The 21,584-nt window shown below is 39.7% G+C and overlaps 1 protein-coding gene across 2 annotated transcripts in view; it reads right to left on the reverse strand.

The window, feature by feature from the left end:
- EXOC4 (exocyst complex component 4) overlaps nt 1-21,584 on the reverse strand; it is an 823,589-nt gene that overhangs the window by 603,604 nt on the left and 198,401 nt on the right. The gene's annotated exons all lie outside the window — the stretch shown is intronic.

Consider the following 21,584-nt stretch of genomic DNA (forward strand, 5'->3'; position numbering starts at 1 on the left):
ATACAGATTTTCTCACATTTTAACATATCTAAAATAATTATGTCTTTAAAAATAGTTATCAACAAGTTGTTTTACAATAGATGTACACATTTAAGGTACTTTTCCTTTTTTCCCTAATCTTAAACTTCTTAATGTTTTAGATAAAGGAAATGAAATATTCACTAATACTGCTGCTATAGGGACTATTTTTTTTTTTAATTTTAAATTTATTTATTTTTGACTGCGTTGGGTCTTTGTTGCTGCGCGCAGGCTTTCTCTAGTTGCTGCGAGCGGGGGCTACTCTTCTTTGCGGTGTGTGGGCCTCTCATTATGGTGGTTTCTCTCGTTGTGGAGCACGAGCTCTAGGAGCGTGGGCTTCAGTAGTTGTGGCTCTCAGGCTCAGTAGTTGCAGCTCTCGGGCTCTAGAGCACAGGCTCTGTAGTTGTGGCGCACAGGCTTAGTTGCTCCGCAGCATGTGGGATCTTCCTGGACCAGGGCTCAAACCCATGTCCCCTGCCTTGGTAGGCGGACTCCCAACCACTGTGCCACCAGGGAAGCCCATATAGGGACTATTTCTAACCTAAGCTTTATCCCTCTTCCCTCCTCACTGCTTTTCTTCTTTATTTCATTTTATTCTGTCTTCAGCTGTTTCTTTCATGTGAAAAGCTGGGCTGTTCAACAAATCACAGTGCACTGGACTGAATATTAGGGCTTCACGTCTTCTCAGTAGTAGGAGAAAAACGTTTAAAAGCAACACAATAATGTGAATATACTTAACACTACTGAGTTGTACACTTAAAAATGGTTAAGGTGGTAAATTTTATGTTACGTGTTTTTATCACATTTGAAAAAAATTCTTAAGAAGTTAGAGTAAGATAACAGGTCATTCTGGAGTCATCCCAGTATACAGCTGTCTTCTTGACACAAAATCATTGACCTCTTTTCACCATAGCAGTCAGGTATGGGCTGAGCAGGTCTAACTGATCAACACACTGTAAGCTAGCAGCATGCTGGAGACCTTACTCAAAAAAGGTCGGAATTGGTGCTCCATTTCACATTCTCTCCTTAGCATGGCAGTTCACTGATGGGCAGCCACCATCTCAAATCCATAAATAAACCCCTTTAACTCTTCGCCTGACTCAAAGTTTTTAAATAATATATGCTTGGAGATATACAAATATACAAATAGGGGGAAAAAGTGAAATTTTTTAATACTATTAGTGTATCAAATGAATGAAAGAAAAATTCATTTAGTCAAGAATGCAAGAAAAATATCTTATATTAATAAATAAAATATTAGTAAATTACCTAAATTAATAGTTATATTAATCTGTGTTTAAAATAGACATTTAAAATCCCATTTAAAGCCGAAGAAAGTAAGATTAAAAGACGATCTTGCCCTAAGTTACAATTCAACAGGAAATCTATAAGTAGAAATGACAAACCAACATCAGACTTTCAAGTTAAAATGTAAAGATGGTATTTGGCCAGTAGTACCCCACACAATCTCTCCCACATACTCATTAAAATACCTATGAGTGCAAAAGAAGACAAAAAACAACTCACAATGCCAAAACTCTGAACACACACACAACTACTACCAGAATCTTTAAAGAATTTCCACTAAATACAGGTTGATGGAATAGGGATTAAAACCTACACCTTTTTGGTTTAAACTTAATAGTAACTGCTGCACCAATGGAAGGAAATTGAGTCTGCTCACGTGGAAACAGGTACAGAAAACCTTTCCCACTCTCCCACTGTCTGTACTCTCCAAACCAAACAAAACTGGGCAACCATTCACTATTACATAGATGCTGGCTTGAGAGGCAGCTAGCCCTCCTGCTTACCACCTGACACCTTCTTATCTGATATCCACTGGAAACAGCACTTCAAATTCATCAATATGCTACAAAGTAGGACAAGACTGGCAATGGAGCTCTGACAAATAGAATCTTCTTATGTAAAAGGCTGTAGATAAAGACACAAATAATCATGGAAGATGCATTTATGTTTATTATGATGTGTCTATTTTCTATGTACCAGGGAGTCAGGTAGTAATGGAGGATGAAGATTCCATCTCAAGGAAATAGATTTGCATTATATGAAAACTAGGAACTGAGTTGGCAGACATATACATGAAATTGACTTCTAGCAATAAAACTCAGAAAATGATTTCATTAGTACCCACATGTTTTAGTAATAGGTTAAGAAGCAGAGTCTTCATATTGGAACAGTCAGCAAAAATTGGGTCTAGAGGAACTTCCTCTCATTTGAGAATGAGTAAACAGGGAAAAGAAAAAGTGAGGAAGAGATACAGTTCAAGAAACTAGATACAAGAAAGTTTCAATAAATTCTGGCATCTTCAAGTAGCATGTAAGAAGAACACATGGCCTCTTGCAATAGTAAAAGAAATCATTAAAGAGAAAAAAGGCTGAAAAGACACCAGGATAAAATAAAAACAAAGGAAAGATGAGAAAAACTACAAAGAAAATAAAACATCATAGCAGAAGAGAGAGCTATAATAAAAGGACAAAGGTAATCAGTGATATTCCATCAAGTACAATCAGAGGTATAAAAAACAAACTTGAGAAGTACTTCCAAATGTAGAGGGGAAAACAACAACAAAGGTGGAAAAGGTTGAGAACAGATGATATGGAGATTTGAGAACAAGGTTTTAATCCATGAATTTAGAAACATTTTTTTAAAAAGATATATGTGTACACGCACACTCACACACACATGCACACACACACACCCTGAAGTATATTTTCTTGTTTTGGGGGAAAAAAATACCATGAGTAAAACAAGAGTTTACCACATTTGGGGGAGGGTGAGCAATGAAATGACCTTTTTCTAGATAGACCTAATTTGTGAGGCAAATAAAAAATAAAAAATAGGTAGAACTAAGAACTTACAAAAAGAACAAAAATCAGGATAGCTTTATACCTTCTGCAACACTACATGACAGAGAAGACTATGGAACAATGTCTACAGATTTTTAAGGGAAAAGTGCATGCCAAAAATAATTTTTTCTCACATTTAAGAAAGCTCAGAAGACATAACCTGTGAGAGTTCAGAAAATAAGGCCCCACTGTTCTCGGGAGTGTATTAGTTTCTTAGGGTAGCAGTAACAAATTACCCAAATACGGTGGCTTAAAACAACAGTAATTATTCTCTCACAGTTCTGGAGGCCAGAAGTTTGAAATCAAGGTGTTGGTAGGCCATGCTCTTTCTGAAAGTTCTGGAGGAGGATCCTTCCTTGCCACTTCCTAGTTGCTGGTGGTTGCTTGTAGATGAATCACCTCAATCCATGGCATGTGCAATCTTCCTGGACCAGGGCTTGAACTCACGTCCCCTGCATTGGCAGGCGGATTCTTAACCACTGCACCACCAGGGAAGCCAATTTTGTGATTTTTAATGAAGCAAACACTTGGAGAAGAAGGTCCACTAAAATGTAAGAACAGTTATTTCTAGGTGCTGGGAACATGGAAAAGTTAACTTTCCTTCTTCTATTTTTATGAATTTCCCAAATTTTCTATAATGGTCATGCCTTATTCTTACAAAAGGAAATAATAGTATAAGAGAAAAGAGGGGAGTCCTGGTGGACTCTGCGGAAATCACAGAGAGCGAACCAACCTTCCTTTCTCGTCTGTAAGATCTATATATCCTAGTAGGGAGAAAAGCAAGCAAAAGTCCTTGATTGCCTAAAACAATGTGTAGTGAAAAAGGATCAACACTGATGTTTTCAAGCCTCAATATGCTTTAGAAAATGATATATCTTCTAGAACATAATAGTGCAGAGTCAAAATACATCTGAACCCAAGAAATGATGAAATGCTGGGTGGACCTGGCCAGACTCACTTAAAAATGGAAACATAAGCTACCAAAGCAAAATGAAAATGATTTTTCCCCTTTAGTACTTGACTCGTGGTTAAAAATCCAACATTAAACCTACCAGAATGTCTCTGTGTTTTCAAAGGGATAAATAAACATATGGAAATGTAACTGCAGCCTAAGGAGGGCAGATGGCAAATAAAGTGTCAGAAACAGGTTTAGAAATTTATAAGTTGAGGCTGAGTTGCAGGCTGATTCCCACTGCCAAAGCTTGAAGTTTACCACTTGACGGTTTGTCACTCTACATCCTCAAAATTAGTCCCAAATCAAGTATATTATCACTATTCATGTGAAAAAAGTAGGGGTGGTCCTTAGTCTTCTCAGTTCCTGCTGGGTTCAGAGATCTAGTCCATGGCTTCTGACATTATCTGTGAGGATGGATCCGTTTTGATACTTTCTCAGAACACAGAAAGAGTAAAATTTTAGAAAGACAAATATGAACAAAACCTAAGCTCCAATTTTATTTTTATTATTCAACAGACATAAAATTACTTTGCCCAATCACGAAGAATTTCTAAATGTTTAATCTCAATCTCTGTATTTATGACGGCGAGTATAGGGCCCAGTGAGTATACTGGCTGGTGCGACCAGGTTAATACCAGGTTAGTAGCACTAATCTGGTCAAGCAAGAAACTGGCATCTAGTCACTAGTTAACAGTGAGCACATGAGAGAGGAAGCCATCTTCATTTCACAGACAAACTTGCTTTAAAAGCTGGGAGTAACCATTCAAAACACAAACAAATCACCAGAGAGAATTTTACAACACGAAGAATGGAGCAAAAATTACAAAAGCCTATCTCTCAATCCTAAAATCTGGACAAAGTCCCCTTTTAAATGAGAAGACAGTTGTACTGACAGTCTTGGATTGTGATTATACTGGGCTGAGAGAAGAGAAGAGTTGGTCCAGCTTCACTGGTCTCACGTACCTGCAGAGAGAATGCCGATGCCAAAGAAACAGAATGTGTGATGCCTTCAAACTCACAGAGACGGAAAACAGTTAGAGTAAGAGTAAGGGCTCTATCTGAGACTTTAATGGAAAGAAAAGAGAGGCCTTCCTTACCAATATCGCTACAAAGTGTCCCGGTTGACTCAGTAATCTCTTAGAGTTAAAGAGACAATACATCTGATGTCAACACAGCTCCTGGGAAGGCAGTTGGTACAGGCCAGCGGCTCACAACGATAGCCTCATAGTAGAATCACCTGGGTAGTGTTAAAAAACAATCACTGTCCAGGCCTCCGGTACAGAGCCTGGGCATAGTGGGTTTTGTTTTGTTTTAACTCCTTAAGATGATTCTAATGTGCAGGCAAGGCTGAGAACCACTGAGGTAGCAGAAGGAGCACAGGCACAGACATTAAAGCCGTGGATTCTATGGCTGCCCTTAAAATTTTTCAGTTGTGTTGCCCTGTACAAGTCACCTTGTATTCCAAAGCCTTACTCTACACAACTGTAAGGAGTTTCAGAACGCCGGATGTGTGTTAGCTGTAAAGCACTTTCCACGTGTTTCAGCAATCCTTTTACAAATATAATATTTACTAAGAGAGTGATTTCAGGAACTCTTAATAAATCTGAAGACCAGAAACCTATGACTGCATATGCACAGTTGAGTAGATTCTGTAATGAGTTTAGAAAAATTTCAATTTGTCAGAAGTTGAAAACTTTGAGAAACGCTGTCTCCTAGAATCAAGTACATGGTAGAAGGAACTTAGCAATCACTATACATATAATCCAGAAATATGGAAAAAAAATATGCACATACAAAATCATATTCATGCCCCCAAAGTTCTGCCTAATTTTTTTTTAAAAAGTGTCCTATTTAAGATAAGAATTCTATATGCACATAGTTTATCTCTAGGCAAATATACATGATTAAAAAGAGCCCCACAAAAGTGTGAACAGATCTCACCCAGTCCTATAACTTTAAAATACAATCTCTCAGCCCAGATCTCTTCCCTGAACACCCAGAAGCATATGCCCACCTGCTAGCTCTGTATCTCATGTCTCACAGGCACCACAAACAATATGGCCCAATAAAGCCCTAACTCTCCTCTCCCTTTCCCCAGTCTCAATGTGGCTGGCTCCTTCTCATCATTCAGGACTGAACTCAGATGCCATCTCTTCAAAGAGAGCTTGCTGACCACCCTAGCTTGAAGAAGACACCTCCAGAACAAATCACACCCTACAGCATTGGTCCCTTCCTTAATGCTTCTTTTTCATAGGAACACATCAGGAAGGAAATCATCGTTCGTATGTACCTATGTATATATGAGTTTACTGCCTCCAACCCCCCTCTAGGATGTAAGCTCCATGGAAGAAGGAACTCTTCTCTGTCCCAACAGCTATGTTGTTCACTGCCATGGTCCCAACACTAAAACATTTTCTGAGTAAAGTCAGTCCTCAATAAATATGACTCTCCAACGAACTATGCCTAAATAGAGGCAAATAGAAGGAGAAAGATTCAAGAAGGTAAGTAAAAAGGAATAAACTACTCACAGATGGTCAGGCTCTTTTAAAGAGTTCTTTTTTTCACACCTGAGACCCCCATGTACCCCTATATAAAGATACTCACTTTGGTGCAAAAAACTTATTCAGACTAATTGCTACTCTCTACTCTGATCCTTCCTTTTCTGGTCTCCTGGAGCCTATCACACTGGCTCTCATCCAGAATCATCCTTGCACCTTCGGAGTAAAAAGTCCCTTGGTCAGCCAGTTTGACTCTGTAATTTAGCTCTCCCTGAAGACAGTGTTCAGCTTGAACACTTGGCCAACCACAGTTAGTGAGTGAAATACACCCCACTCTGATGTGGACCTGGTTCTCAGCATACCTTTTTGGCCAGGATATCAGTACACCCAAATCTCCTGGGATCAAGAGAACAGAACGTGATCAAAATTCCCTGAACCACACGGCTCCTGTGGTCTATCATTTGTCACCAGTCCTGGCACAAGGGCCAACATAAGGGAAACACTCCACCCCAAGCTTTTGTTGTCTGGGCACCATCCTTATTGCAGGGGTTTCTTGTTTGCTTTCTGTGCACGGAAGACAACATCTCACTTAACCACCTTCCACTCTGAGGGGGCATTTTCCAGCTGACCTTTCTGGGAATACAATTTTGAGAGACAGGGATGAAGCCCCAGGGCCCTTAGGTACTATGCTTGGTTCTGGCCCGTCATCACAGCCAACAAGACAGGGAAACTTTTCATAAAGGTCACTGTTACCACCCACGGACATCCCCCAACAGAGGGCAAGCCCACAGGCAGGCAGCTGCATCTGAAGAGCAGCAAAGAGAAGCACTCATCCGAGTATCTGCTGAATTCTGCACGCTGGTGCTTGACCATGGGAAGGGACACAGACAAGTTTTTAGTACTTGAGTTTCCATCCCTGGAATGAAGTGACAACAAACTCTAGGGCAACTGCACTTCACAGACCAAGTCCTTACCTATAGGCCTCATTTCTTTTTTTTTTTAAATAAATTTATTTATTTAACTTATTTATTTTTGGCTGCATTGGGTCTTCATTGCTGTGCGCAGACTTTCTCTAGCTGCAGAGAGCGGGGGCTACTCTTTGTTGCAGTGCACAGGCTTCTCATTGCGGTGGCTTCTCTTGTTGCAGAGCACGGGCTCTAGGCACGGGAGCTTCAGTAGTTGTGGCTCACGGGCTCAGCAGTTGTGGCACTCGGGCTCTAGAGCGCAGGCTCAGTAGTTGTGGTGCACGGGCTTATTAGCTGCTCTGCGGCGTGTGGGATCTTCCCAGACCAGGGCTTGAACCCGTGTCCACTGCATTGGCAGCTCCTGCACTGGCAGGTGGATTCTTAACCACTGCGCCACCAGGGAATCCCTACAGGTCTGAGTTCTGATTCCATCCAAGGCTACCCCGCTGCTCTCTGGTAAAGAAACCAGCGATGAGCTCGCATTCTACACTACACAGGAGAGAGTCTGCCAAGAGGTCGGTGTGTCTGCTGTTCATCTTTCCCCTTGCACTGGGCCTCTCCTGCTAGGACTTCCTGGAAAGCCATCCTTCTGCTTCTAGCACTACTTACATTTCCCGCACCAGGTCTAGCCTCCACAATCATTCCATGCCTGGGATCCTGGACAATGCATCACCTCTGGAAGAACTTAAAACTCACTCCATGCCTTTCACAGCAACCTGCCCTCTCACAAGCCCCCCATTCCCACAGACATTGCACTTGATATGACAGATTAATTACCATTATCCACCTCCTCTGATCAATGGTGCTCACCCTTATCTTCCACTGCCTTATCAAGCTTCACTACAAGCTTCCTATTGGACTGTCAGCACCTCAGACTCAAATGGGCTTAGAACAAATCCATCTTCTCTTTATTACAAACAGTACCACCATTCTTTCAGTTACACAAAACTGATTCCTCGGTCAACTTTAATTTACTCCTTTCCTCCCTCTATGGTCAATCTTCGAGTCCCCCAGATGCCTTCTCCTTGTAGTCAAAATCCATTTACCCCGACCTCCTCCATATTTCACTCGATTTAGTTTGCTCTTCTGTCTCCTCGATCATAAGCCAACCCCTCCTTCTCTACTAGCTTCTCTCCTTCAGCTTATAAATAAGCTCAAATACCACTCCTTTTAAGCTCCCCTTGAGTCTCTTCCCCATCCCCACTAGACTGAGCAATCCCCCTGTTTCCACAGCACTTCAGCACCGTTCTATCATTAAGCGCATCATGTTATCACAATTTACATGTCTGACTGCCCACTAGTGAGGGCTGTTGGAAGCAGAGATTCCAGCTTTTTCCACTTTAAAACTCTGAAGTATAATAAATTTCAATACACGTTTACTAAGTGGATAAATTCTCCCTGTATTCCATTCTTTCTATTCTCACTGTCCTTATTCTGTCCCTCCTCATCTCATACTAGACTTTCAAAAGGGTCTTTTCAATTGGCCTTGAGCTATCCCCTCCAACTCATCAGAAAACTACATCCAGCACACATCCTTTCTAACACAATAATTTCATAATATCAATTCCAACATTTGAAACACACACACACAAAAAGAAAACCAAAATAAAGATCTCCAATGCTTCCCACTGCTTATGGCAAGACTTGTCAGCAGGGTGATCACTAGAAATTAAGAGATCTGGAAGACCAGGTAGTTGGGATTTCACTTCACAGCTTTCCAAGATTACTAACAAAAGGAGAACTCTGCCAGCAGTGCTGTACTCTCCTCCAGGCTGTTCAGGGCCTCCCATCTCAAGAATATCTATTAGTATGTGTATTGTGCTTGCATACGTGCACATACCTACACAGACACACATACCACACACACAAAGCCTTAACGATTTTAGTCAGAATGAGCCCCACTGTGCCATTCACCAGCCCTATCCCTTAGAGAATGACTGGGGTCTTACAGGGAGTGATAAATGCCTCATTAAGATGTTAAAAACTCTTGCACCATAAAATGTAAAACTGAACATTTTTAGCTGGGATTTCTAGACCCTCCATGATTCAGCCCCAACCTACCTGGACAGGATTTCCTCACATGCATGTCTCACACATGCACAGCCTCTGTGCTAGTCCATTCAGTACAGTCCCTCCCCAACACACTCCCCATACTTTCCTGCCTCTACCTTTCTCTGGTACCGCTTCCCAGATCTTACTTGCTTACTCATCCATAATACCACTTCTAGGTTGAAGCATCTTCCAATGACTCAGTGATCTCTCCTTCCCTTTAACTCCCCTGGTACCTGGAGTCCATCTCATTTATTTGGCAGTTACCACTAGCTGCTACAGTTACAACTTTTGAAATGGAAGATTTTAACCAGAATCTCCCAGTAGTACTAAAATATCTCCACAGTCAAGTGATGCATACTGATGACCAAATGTAGCATGAGGAGTTAATGCTAAGGCTAAATGTGCTTGAAAGGAAGAGGGAATTGAATGGGCAGCCAGGGGTAGAGTTAAAGGTGAGAATAACAACAGAGTGAGAGCCTTCATAAGAGTACAGAGTTGATTCTAGTACTTTCCTCTGTATCCGTTAATATGTCATCCAGGAACAGTAAGACTCAGTGAAAACATGAAGAGAAATAAGATGGCCCTTGCAGTTTCCAGGAACTACAATAATTTTTTGAAAAGTCGAAAAGGTAGTTGATGTGACCTATACAAGACCCTAGCCCGGCAATAGTTAAAGTTTGTGGGGCTGGGACAGGGTGGCCAGTAAGTGATTGTTCTATTGGATCACTACACGTGCTTTTAAAAATGCTTTTAACTGAACACATTTAATTAAAAGGAAAACATAAAGAGAGTGTAACTCGCTAGAAGCGTTGTGTTAACCTGAGTTTGGTTTCTCTGTGCTGTCTGAACTGAGTGATAGATGCAAGACTTGACCACTGAGTTACAGTCACCCTGATTACTTTATAGTTAGAAATCTCTAAACACACTCCACAACTCAATAGGGAGGCAAATCCAGGGGAAACACAAGAGAAGTCAACTGGGCTGAGAGACTGATAGACTCCCACTGCATCTTTGCTTCTTTTGTGTTACAGACTTTGTCTTTTAATAAGTCCTGACACATCCATGAGTGTCAGGCCAGTGATACTTTTTTTTTTTTTTTGGTCCCAGGTAATCATGTGTCAGGAGTTTGAAGGTAGTTTCATGTAGTATCACTGTCCTCATAAATACAAACACACACACAAACGCATAAGCAGTATCTCATTGGTTGCATGATACATATTATTTCACAGTTTAACATTGCTCAAATTGAGAAGGGTCTTATACATGATGACATATTAGAACTGATGAAACAGGGTACATTTCCTCTAAACTTGACTATAAGAACTTAAAGGCACAGGGGCACAACAGATTCAAACATTGACTGAAATGAACATTAGTGAGCTAAGCCAACCCACCTCCTTTCATAAGACACACACACGCAGTCAGAAGCAAAAATAAACCTAGAATCCAAATCTCCTGATTCCCAGTTATTGCTCTTGTGTTCTATAAGCCCCTTAGCAAAAAATATTGATAAACTGACTCAATGTTACATGTAAACAAGAGGAAATCAAGAAAGTTTCTGAGATGAGGAAGACAGGAAGAAAACAATTCAATATACTATAAGCATTGCAAGATCAAGGACAAAGTCCATTTTGCTTATTATGATCTTCTGAGTGCCCAGCACAGTGCCTTGCAGGTAGTAGATATTTTATAAGTTAATTTCTGGAAGAATGTTCTGAGATGAAAAATCTGGCTGTTGAACTTAAGGTAATTAGCAGGCGGTAGCTGTAGTACACAGCAGTGTAGTCAGAGGACCATGCCATCAGAACCTCCTGGATGCCTGTTAAAAATGAAGATATCTAGGCTCTTCACAGGTTAGATGAATTAGAATTCCTGGGTTGGGGCCCCAGGAATCTGGACATTTAAGGAGCAATCCATGGTGATCCTCAGGTCCATTAAAGTTTGAGAACCAGAGTGTAAGAGAAAATAATGACCTGCACTGGAGGCAATGGAAAGAAAGGAGAAAACATCACAGAAAATAATTTAAATCTAAAGAAAATCGGTCTTTAGAGAAAGAAGAGACAGAACTTGGGCGATGGGAGGAAAAACAAGGGAAAGATAGTTATGTAAGAACCATTTAAATATAAATGTACAAACATTAAAGAATCAGGAACTCTGAGGAGCCCTGGGATGAAGGATTAATTCCATCAGTGTGCATGAGGCCAGGAGTACCGTATGAGGCATCATTCGGATAATTAAATAATTAACACACATAGGATTAAAATTCCTATTGGGGAAACCAATAATGAACAAGAAACACCTTATGTAGTTTCACAAATGACTCTTCAAATATCTACAGACAAAGACAGATCTGAACTAACTATGGGGAAAAGTGAAAAGTATCTTGTTACAGTCAGCTAAAACTTATGGAAGAGAGTTGGAGGTAGCAAATTCATTCATGCTACTCAAATAAGCCAGACATGAGAAGACGAACTTTTAAAATTATCAAGCGGGGAAAGAGGAGGAAAAGAAAAATGCTGCTAAAAACCGAGAGGGGTATGGAATTATTGAAGACTAAACTAGCTCAGAAACTGAACTGATTCTTTTTAATTTGTCTTTGACAAGAAAAATGAAGAAGACATATTTGTATAATTAAAGAGAACGAAGACTTTGCAGAAATAGCGACTGACAAAAAGCAGATGGGGAACACTTGACAAAACTGAACTCATACCAATCAGTAGGCCCGGATGATGGGAAACTAAGCCTCTTAAGGGAATTCACTTACACACTTGAGAAGTCATTTACAATCATTATGGAAATATCACAGAAAAATGGTGAAACAGAAGATGTGAAGGGGGGAAAAATTAGATAATGAAATATCTATCAATCTTAAAATGGTTACAAAGAGACATTATGGAAAATGTTAGTGGTAAATGAGTCACAGGTATGAAATGTAAAGTTGTGGGGAATACAGTCAGTCACCATGTAAAATCTTGTATGGTGACATACTGGAACTAGACTTGTCCTGGTGAGCATTTTGAAATGTATAGGAGTATCAAATCAGTATGTTGTGTAACAGGAACTAACATAGTTTTGGAGGTCAATTATACTTCAAAAACAAACTCATAGAAAAAGGGATCAGATTTGTGGTTACCAGAGGCAGGGGGTTGGGGGGAGGGGGAATTGCATGAAGGTGGTCAAAAGGCACAAACTGCCCGATATAAGATAAAGAAGTACTAGGGATGTAATGTACAACATGATAAATATAATTAACACTGCTCTATGTTATACGTGAAAGTTGTTAGGAGAGTATAACTCGTAAGAGTTATCAACACAAGGAAAAATATTTTTTTCTATTTCTTTAATTTTGTATCTATATGAGATGATGGATGTTCACTCAATTTACTGTGAGAATTTCATAATGTATGTAAGTGAAATCATTAAGCTGCACACCTTACACTTACACGGTGCTGTCTTTCAATTATACGTCAATAAAACTGAAAATAGGGGGCTTCCCTGGTGGCACAGTGGTTGAGAGTCTGCCTGCTAATGCAGGGGACATGGGTTCAAACCCTGGTCTGGAAGGATCCACATGCCGCGGAGCAACTAAGCCTATGAGCCACAACTACTGAGCCTGCGCATCTGGAGCCTGTGCTCCGCAACAAGAGAGGCTGCGATAGTGAGAGGCCTGTGCACTGCGATGAAGAGTGGCCCCCGCTTGCCACAACTAGAGAAAGGCCTCCCACAGAAATGAAGACCCAACACAGTACAAGATAAATAAGTAAATAAATAAATTAATTTAAAAAAATCAGAGAGAACATTTCCCAGCTGTGGCCAGAGGAAGTCCTGACTACTGAATGAAAAAAAAAAAAAACTGAAAATAAATAGAAAGAAAGAGAGAAAGAGAGAGAGAGAAAGAAAGAAAGAAAGAAAGGAAGGAAGGAAGAAAAAAGAAAGAAGGAAGGAAGGAAGGAAGGAAAGGAAAGGAAGGAAGGAAGGAAGGAAAGGAAGGAAAGGAAAAGAGAGACAAAGAGAGAGAGAGAAAGAAAAAGTGAGTGGTAAAATCAGTGACCTTAGGGCCTGAACCAAGATGGCAGAGTAGAAGGACGTGCTCTCACTCCCTCTTGTGAGAACACCAGAATCACAGCTAGTTTCTGGACAATCATCGAAAGGAAGACCCTGGAACTCACCAAAAATGATACCCCACATCCAAAGACAAAGGAGAAGCCATAATGAGACTGCAGGAGGGGCACAATCACACTAAAATCAAATCCCATAACTGCTGGATGGGTAACTCACAGACTGGAGGACACTTATACCACAGAAGTCAACCCACTGGAGTGAAGTTTCTGAGCCCCACATCAGGCTTCCCAACCTGGGGGTCTGGCAACAGGAGGAGGAATTCCAAGAGAATCAGACTTTGAAGGCTAGTGGGATTTGATTACAGGACTTCGACAGGACTAGGGAAAACAAAGACTCCACACTTGGAAGGCACACACAAAGTAGTGTGTGCATCGAGGTCCAGGGGAAGGAGCAGTGACCCCAGGGAAAACTGAACCAGACCTACCTGCTAGTGTTGGAGGGTCTCCTGCAGAGGCAGGGGGTGGCTGTGGCTCACCATGGGGACAAGAACACGGGCAGCAGAAGTTCTGGGAAGTACACCTTGGCGAGAGCCCTCCCAGAGTCTGTCATTAGCCCCATCAAAGAGCCAAGGTAGACTCCAGTGTTGGGTTGGCTCAGGCCAAACAACCAACAGGGAGGGAACCCAGCCCCACTCATCAGCAGTCAAGCAGATTAAAGTTTTACCGAGCTCTGTCCACCAGAGAAACAGTCAGCTCTACCCACCACCAGTCCCTCCCATCAGGAAACTTGCACAAGCCACTGAGATAGCCTCGTCAGCAGAGGGCAGACAGCAGAAGCAAGAAGAAATACAATCCTGCAGCCTGTGGAACAAAAACCACATTCACAGAAAGGTAGACAAGATGAAAAGGCAGAGGGCTATGTACCAGATAAAAGAACATGATAAAACCCCAGAAAAACAACTAAATGGAGATACAAAACCTTCCAGAAAAAGAATTCAGAATAATGATAGCAAAGATGATCCAGGACCTTGGAAAAAGTATGGAGGCAAAGATAGAGAAGATGCAAGAAATCTTTAACAAAGGCCTACAAGAATTACAGAACAAACAAACAGAGATGAACAATACAATAACTGAAATGAAAACTACACTAGAATGAATCAATAGCAGAATAACTGACACAAAAGAAAGGATAAGTGACCTGGAAGACAGAATGGTGGAATTCACTGCTGCTGAACAGAATAAAGAAAAAAGAATGAAAAGACATGAAGACAGGCTAAGAGACCAATGGGACAACATTAAATGCAACAACGTTTGCGTTATAGGGGTCCCAGAAGGAGAAGAGAGAGAGAAAAGACCCAAGAAAATATGTGAAGAAATTATAGTTGAAAACTTCCCTAACATGGGAAAGGAAATAGCCACCCAAGTCCAGGAAGTGCAGTGAGCCCGATACAGGATAAACCCAAGGAGAAACACGCCAAGACACACAGTAATCAATTTGGCAAAAATTAAAGACAAAGAAAAATTATTGAAAGCAACAAGGGAAAAATGACAAATAACATACAAGGGAGCTCCCATAAGGTTAACAGCTGATTTCTCAGCAGAAACACTACAAGCCAGAAGGGAGTGGCACGATATACTTAAAGTGATGAAAGGGAAGAACGGACAACCAAGATTACTCTACCGGGCCAGGATCTCATTCAGATTCGATGGAGAAATCAACAGCTTTACAGACAAGCAAAAGCTGAGAGAATTCACCACCACCAAACCAGCTCTACAACAACTGCTAAAGGAACTTCTCTAAGTGGGAAACACAAGAGAACAAAAGGACCTACAAAAACAAACCCAAAACAATTAACAAAATGGTCATAGGAACATACATATTGATAATTACCTTAAACGCGAATGGATTAAACACTCCAACCAAAAGACACAGGCTTGCTGAATGGATACAAAAACAAGACCCATCTATATGTTGTCTACAAGAGACCCACTGCAGACCTAGATACAGACTGAAAGTGAGAGGATAGAAAAAGATATTCCATGCAAATGGAAATCAAAAGAAAGCTGGAATAGCAATACTTATATAAGATAAAATAGACTTTAAAATAAAGAATGTTACAAGAGACAAGGAAGGACACTATATAATGATCAAGGGATCATTCCAAGAAGAAGACATAACAATTATATATGCACTCAACATAGGAGCACTTCAATACATAATGAAACTGCTAACAGCTCTAAAAGAGGAAATTGACAGTAACAAATAGTGGGGGACTTTAACACCTCACTTAGACAGATCATCCAAACAGAAAATAAATAAGGAAACAGAAGCTTTCAATGACACAATAGACCAGATAGATTTAATTGATATTTATAAGACATTCCATCCAAAAACAGCAGATTACACTTTCTTCTCAAGCGTGCACAGAACATTCTCCAGGATAGACCACATCTTGGGTCACAAATCAAGCCTCAGTAAATTTAAGAAAATTGAAATCATATCAAGTATCTTTTCAGACCACAATGCTATGAGACTAAAAATGAATTACAGGGGAAAAAACGTAAAAAACACAAACACATGGAGGCTAAACAATACATTACTAAATAACCAAGAGATCACTGAAGAAATCAAAGAGGAAATCAAAAAATACCTAGAGACAAATGACAATGAAAACACGATGATCCAAAACCTATGGGATGCAGGAAAAGCAGTTCTAAGAGGGAAGTTTACAGCTATACAAGCCTACCTCAAGAAACAAGAAACATCTCAAATAAACAACCTAACCTTACACCTAAAGGAACTAGAGAAAGAAGAACAAACAAAACCCAAAGTTAGCAGAAGGAAAGAAATCATCAAGATCAGAGCAGAAATAAATGAAATATAAACAAAGAAAACAACAGCAAAGATCAATAAAACTAAAAGCTGGTTCTTTGAGCAGATAAACAAAATTGATAAACCATTAGCCAGACTCATCAAGAAAAAGAGGGAGAGGACTCAAATCAATAAAATTAGAAATGAAAAAGGAGAAGTTATAACAAACACTGCAGAAATACAAAGCAACTCTATGCCAATAAAATGGACAACCTGGAAGAAATGGACAAATTCTTAGGAAGGTAGAACCTTCCAAGACTGAACAGGGAAGAAACAGAAAATATGAACACACCAATCACAAGTAATAAAATTCAAACTGTGATTAAAAACCTTCCAACAAGCGAAAGTCCAGGACCAGATGGCTTCACAGGTGAATTCTATCAAACATTTAGAGAAGAGCTAACACCCATCCTTCTCAAACTCTTCCAAAAAATTTCAGAGGAAGGAACACTCCCAACTCATTCTATGAGGCCACCACCACCTTGATACCAAAACTAGACAAGGACACTACAAAAAAAGAAAATTACAGACCAATATCACTGATGAATATAGATGCAAAAATCCTCGACAAAATACTAGCAAACAGAATCCAACGTCACGTTAAAAGGATCAAACACCATGATCAAGTGGGATTTATCCCAGGGATGCAAGGATTCTTCAATATACGCAAATCAATCAATGTGATACACTGTATTAACAAACTGAGGAATAAAAACCATATGATCATCTCAATAGATACAGAAAAAGCTTTCGACAAAACCCATTTATGACAAAAACTCTCCAGAACGTGGACAGAGAAGGAACCTACCTCAACGTAATAAAGGCCATATATGACAAACCCACAGCAAACATCATTCTCAGTGTTGAAAAACTGAAAGCATTTCCTCTAAGATCAGGAACAAGACAAGGATGTGCACTCTTGCCACTATTATTCAACATAGTTTTGGAAGTCCTAACCATGGCAATCAGAGAAGAAAAAGACATAAAAGGAATACAAACTGGAAAAGAAGTAAAACTGTCACTCTTTGCAGATGACGATACTATACACAGAGAATCCTAAAGATACCACCAGAAAACTACTAGAGCTAATTAATGAATTTAGTAAAGTTGCAGGATACAAAATTAATGCACAGAGATCTCTTGCATTCCTATACATTAATGATGAAAAATCTGAAACAGAAATTAAGGAAACACTCCCATTTACCACTGCAACAAAAAGAATAAAATACCTAGAAATAAACCTACCTAGGGAGACAAAACACCTGTATGCAGAAAACTATAAGACACTGATGAAAGAAATTAAAGATGATACCAACAGATGGAGAAATATACCATGTTCTTGGAACGGAAGAATCAATATTGTGAAAATGACTATACTACCCAAAGCAATCTACAGATTCAATACAATTCCTATCAAATTACCAATGGCATTTTTTATGGAACTAGAACAAAAAATCTTAAAATTTGTATGGAGACACAAAAACCCCGAATAGCCATAGCAGTCTTGAGGGAAAAAAACAGAGCTGGAGGAATCAGACTCCCTGACTTCAGACTGTACTACAAAGCTGCAGTAATCAAGACAATATGGTACTGGCAGAAAAAGAGAAACACAGATCAATGGAACAAGGTAGAAAGCCCAGAGATAGACCCACGCACCTATGGTCAACTAATCTATGACAAAGGAGGCAAGGATATACAATGGAGAAAAGACAGTCTCTTCAATAAGTGGTGCTGGGAAAACTGGACAGCAACAGGTAAAACAATGAAATTAGAACACTCCCTAACACCATACACACACAAAAAAACTCAAAATGGATTAGAGACCTAAATGTAAGACTGGACACTATAAAACTCTTCGAGGGATACATAGGAAGAACACTCTTTAACATAAATCACAGCAAGATTTTTTTGATCAAAGCTTTTGCAAAGCAAAGGAAACCATAAATAAGACAAAAAGACAGCCCTCAGAATGGGAGAAAATATTTGCAAACGAATCAACAGACAAAGGATTAATCTCCAAAATATATACACAGCTCATGCAGCTAAATATTAAAGAAACAAACAACCCAATCCAAAACGGGCAGAAGACCTAAATAGACATTTCTCCAAAGTAAACATACAGGTGGCCAAGAGGCACATGAAAAGCTGTTCAACATCACTAATTATTAGAGAAATGCAAATCAAAACTACAATGAGGTATCACCTTACAACAGTTAGAATGGGCATCATCAGAAAATCTACAAACAACAAATGCTGGAGAGGGTGTGGAGAAAAGGAAACCCTCTTGCACTGTTGGTGGGAATGTAAATTGATACAGTCACTATGGAGAACATTATGGAGGTTCCTTAAAAAACTAAAAATAGAATTACCATATGATCCAGCAATTCCACTACTGGGCATATACCTAGAGAAAACCATAATTCATAAAGACACACGCACCCCAATGTTCATTGCAGCACTATTTACAATAGCCAGGTCATGGAAGCAACCTAAATGCCCATCGACAGATGAATGGATAAAGAAGATGTGGTACATATATACAATGGAATATTACTCAGCCATAAAAAGGAACGAAATTGAGTCATTTGTTGAGACGTGGATGGATCTAGAGACTGTCATGCAGAGTGAAGGAAGTCAGAAAGAGAAAAACAAATATCGTATATTAACGCATATATGTGGAATATAGAAAAATGGTACAGAGGCACCAGTTTGCAGGGCAGAAATAGAGACACTGATGTAGAGAACAAACGTATGGACACCGAGGGGGGAAAGTCGCTGGGGGGTAGGGGTGTTGGTGTGATGAATTGGGTGATTGGGATTGACACGTATACACTGATGTGTATAAAACTGATGACTAATAAGAACCTGCTGCATTAAAAAAAAAAAAAAAAATCAGTGACCTTTTCTCGCATACAGATTGTCAGCTCCTTGAAGCCAGAGACACTCTTCATCACTATCCAACATTAGCACCAAGTTTGCAGCAAACAGCAAGTGACCACCAGATAGTTGAACATGCGTACATTCAAAGAGCTAGAAAGTGAGTGCTACCAAACTTTTCCATTTCTTCTGAGCAGAAAATTGTACCACAGAGAAAGGTTATAGCTCATTTTTCTCTCACGTATGAAATAATATAATAGCAAAAGGTAAAACACTTGAACATCTGGTGGGTAATTAAATCATCAACCATAATCAGAATAAAAACGTAAAAACTCTAGTAACATAAATATAGTAGATTTGAGAAACACAAAATGAAAGCCAGAAAAGGACAACGGATACCATAAATTTGAGCGAACATTCTCAGTACTTTCTTTAAAAAGAAATCCTCTAATGTATTTGGAGGACATGCTAAGTTTAAAGAGAAATCAAATATAAACAGAAATCCTAAAAACTACCTTTATTATGATCATTATATAATTTAATGATTCATGGGAGCTCCTCACACACACATTCCAACACAACCCCCAGCCACTTATTAATTTATCTTCAATTTACAGACAGGGCAGACAGGCAAATTTACATAGAGGCATATGCTTTCAGGAGGTTGACACTAAATTAAAAAGAAGAGATCTCAATTATAAACATAAGCCAAAAGAACTACCTGCTGCATTTCCTACAAGCTAAATTAAAAGGGGAGGGAGACTTCATTGTGGGGTCGCTTTCTGTGTACAGCATAGTGCATTCCATGTCGTACATGTTAATAACTACACACATTAAACAGAACTGAAAGCCACTGAACTCACATACAAAGGCTGTTTACTTCACAGGTCAGTCCTAGTCTTCTTATCAGGTTGCTAAAACTGACCTCTACAGCCTTAGTAAAGAAGGATTAGGCCAGTAGACTATCTCGTAAGGTTGGAATGATATTAGGCTTTTTATTTTTTTAATTGGCCACACTGCCTTCTCTCAGGGAAGAAAAAGACAAAGAAGAGATAAAGGAAAAGGGTACTGGTCTTGATTATGGGGAAAGTGTGTTTCATCATTTATGAGTCTTAATGCCACATGAGGAGTAAAGGAGAATGACTCAAAGGTAATAATATCATTTATATGCGTAACAGTAGCGCTGGCCTAAAGAAGACAGTTAGAGTCAAATTCGGGATCTTCTCATCAGAAGGCCAAACTCAGGATGGATAGATGGGCAAGTACAGACATGCCAGTTGAGAGAGTTAAAAGGACAAGGAAGGCGCAGACCACTCTAGGTTTGACCAGTTCATATCCAGTTTGTCTGGATGCAAAAAAAAAAAAAAAAATTTCAAAAACAATCAAGCTGATATGAGAGCACCATCCTCTTAAAACAAGTGTCAAGAATAAACTGTCTCCTTTTAACAACACATGAAAACACGCTGCTTAAGATAATTCAAACACTTATGCTACCCTTAGGAATAAAAGATCAACAAGAACAAATTAAGACATAGTTTCCGTACCTTGGCTATTGTGAATAACGTGGCAACCTAACTGTCCATCAATGGATGAATGGATAAGGAAGATGTGGCATGTATGTGTATATATCACCTGTTTTAAGTATCATTTTTTTTAACAGATCTTTATTGGAGTACAATTGCTTCACAATACTGTGTTAGTTTCTGTTGTACAACAAAGTGAATCAGCCATATGCATACACATGTTCCCATATCCCCTCCCTCTTGAGCCTCCCTATCCCATGCCTCTAGGTCATTGCAAAGCACTGAGCTGATCTCCCTGTGCTATGCGGCTGCTTCCCAGTAGCTAACTATTTTACATTTGGTAGTGTGTATATGTCGATGCTACTCTCACTTCGCCCCAGCTTCCCCTCCCCCCACCCCAGATCCCCAAGTGCATTCTCTACGTCTTTGTCTTTATTCCTGCCCTGCCACTAGGTTCATCAGTACCATTTTTTTTTTTTTAGATGCCATATATATGTGTCAGCATACGGTATTTATTTTTCTCTTTCTGACTTACCTCACTCTGTATGACAGACTCTAGGTCCATCTACCTCACTACAAATAATTCAATTTTGTTTCTTTTTATGGCTGAGTAATATTCCATTGTATATATGTGCCACATCTTTATCCATTCATCTGTCGATGGACATTTAGGTTGCTTCCACGTCGGCTACTGTAAATAGAGCTGCAATGAACATAGGGGTACACGTCTCTTTTTGAATGCTTTTCTCAGGGTATATATCCAGTAGTGGGATTATTGGGTCATATGGTAGTTCTATTTTTAGTTTTTTAAGGAGCCTCCATACTGTTCTCCATAGTGGTTGTATCAATTTACATTCCCACCAACAGTACAGGAGGGTTCCTTTTTCACCACATCC

Source organism: Delphinapterus leucas, chromosome 9, assembly GCF_059928025.1.
Source record: "Delphinapterus leucas isolate spDelLeu-1000000601 "Yukka" chromosome 9, BTC_Dleu_Yukka2, whole genome shotgun sequence".
Lineage (NCBI taxonomy): Eukaryota > Metazoa > Chordata > Mammalia > Artiodactyla > Monodontidae > Delphinapterus > Delphinapterus leucas.